A 1,803-nucleotide genomic window follows, 5' to 3' on the forward strand; every position below is an offset into this window, starting at 1 on the left:
CGAGAACTCCTGGCCATTAAGTGGGCCTTAGAAGAGTGGCGGCATTGGCTCCTGGGAGCGAAAAACCCCTTTCTGATCTGGACTGACCATCAGAACTTGATCCATATTCGTTCTGCCAAGCAGCTCAACCCAAGGCAGGACCGTTGGACCTTATTCTTTGAGCCTTAAAATTTCCACCTCGCCTACCGCCCTGGTTCCAAGAACGCTAAAGCAGACGCTCTCTCCAGGCAGTTCGCCCAGGACGGCCTCACGTCAGACCCGAGTCCTATCCTACCTTCTCGTTGCTTCGCTGGCCCCCTTAGGTGGCCCCTGGAGGACTCCATCCGGGATGCCCTGACCGCCGAACCGCCTCCGCCTGACACCCCTGCTGGGAGGCTCTATGTACCATCCCGGTGCCGTCAGGAGGCCTTGCTCTGGGCTCACTCCTCCCCGCTCTCTGGTCACCCGGGGCCGGACAGAACCCTCCAACTCCTCCGTCGTGCCTTCTGGTGGCCCTCCATGACTCGGGACGTCCGTGAGTTCGTTTCCGCCTGCGACACCTGTGCTCGGGCCAAGTCTACCTCTCAGCCTCCCGCTGGCGACCTTCGCCCTCTCCCTGTGCCGGGACGTACCTGGTCCCACGTTGGCCTCGACTTCGTTACCGGCCTCCCGTCCGTGGATGGTCTTGACACCATCCTCACCTTTGTAGACCGGTTTTCAAAGGCGGTGCACGTGGTCGCTCTGGCCGGCCTCCCTTCCGCTAAACGGACGGCCGAGCTCTTCTTGGACCATGTCGTCCGGCTTCACGGGTTCCCCAAGGACATAGTCTCGGACAGGGGGCCCCAGTTCACTGCCAGGTTCTGGAAAGCCTTTTGCCGCCTGATCGGTGCGTCTCCCAGCCTCTCGTCCGGCTATCACCCTCAGACTAACGGGCAGGTTGAACGGACCAATCAACAGCTGGGGCGCTTCCTGAGGTGCTTTGTCTCCGCCCAACCGTCACTTTGGCCTCGTTACCTGTTGTGGGCTGAGCTGTCTCATAACCTTCACGTCTCTTCTGCCACCGGTCTCTCGCCCTTTGAGGTCTGCCTTGGTTTTCATCCTCCTATCTTCAGCCATCAGGAGGCGGAGGTCGACGTGCCTGCTGCTGAACGGATGGTCCGTCGCTGTCGTCAGGCCTGGATCAAGGCGTGGGCTGCCATTTCCCGAGCCAACGCTCTGTACACCAAGCAGCATCGTCGCCGCCACCGCCCGGGTCTGCTGGGGGATTGCGTCTGGCTCTCCACGAGGCACCTGCGGCTCCGCACGGAGTCCAAGAAGCTCGCTCCCCGGTTCGTTGGCCAGTACGAGATCACTGCCCGGCTCAACCCCGTGACTTATTGTCTCCGGCTTCCGCCCGCCTTGAAGGTCCATCCGGTTTTTCACGTCTCGCAGCTTAAACGGCACGTTACTTCTCCGCTGGCGCCCCCCTCCCCGGCCCCGCCCCCGCCCAGGTTCGTCGATGGGGGCCCTGTCTACACTGTCCGGCGGATCTTGGACTCTCGTCCCCGGGGTCGCGGGGTCCAGTATTTGGTGGACTGGGCAAGCTACGGTCCGGAGGAGCGCTCCTGGGTGCCGTCCCGCTTCGTCTTCGATCCCTCCCTCATCTCGGTTTTTCGTCGCCGCTGTCCTGGACCGTCGGGTGCCGGTCTTCGGGGGGGGGGGGGGGTCCTGTAAGCCGGTGATCAGCTGGTGATCAGCTGGTGATCAGCTGATGACGGGGCCGGGTTTAAAAGAGAGACGTCACCCACCTGTTCGCCGCTCAGACATCGTTCTCTTCATGTCAGG

This window comes from Copadichromis virginalis, linkage group LG3 (assembly GCF_057382275.1).
Source record: "Copadichromis virginalis isolate Kocher_CV1m ecotype Utaka linkage group LG3, C_Virginalis_male_GT1.1, whole genome shotgun sequence".
Taxonomy (NCBI): Eukaryota; Metazoa; Chordata; class Actinopteri; order Cichliformes; family Cichlidae; genus Copadichromis; species Copadichromis virginalis.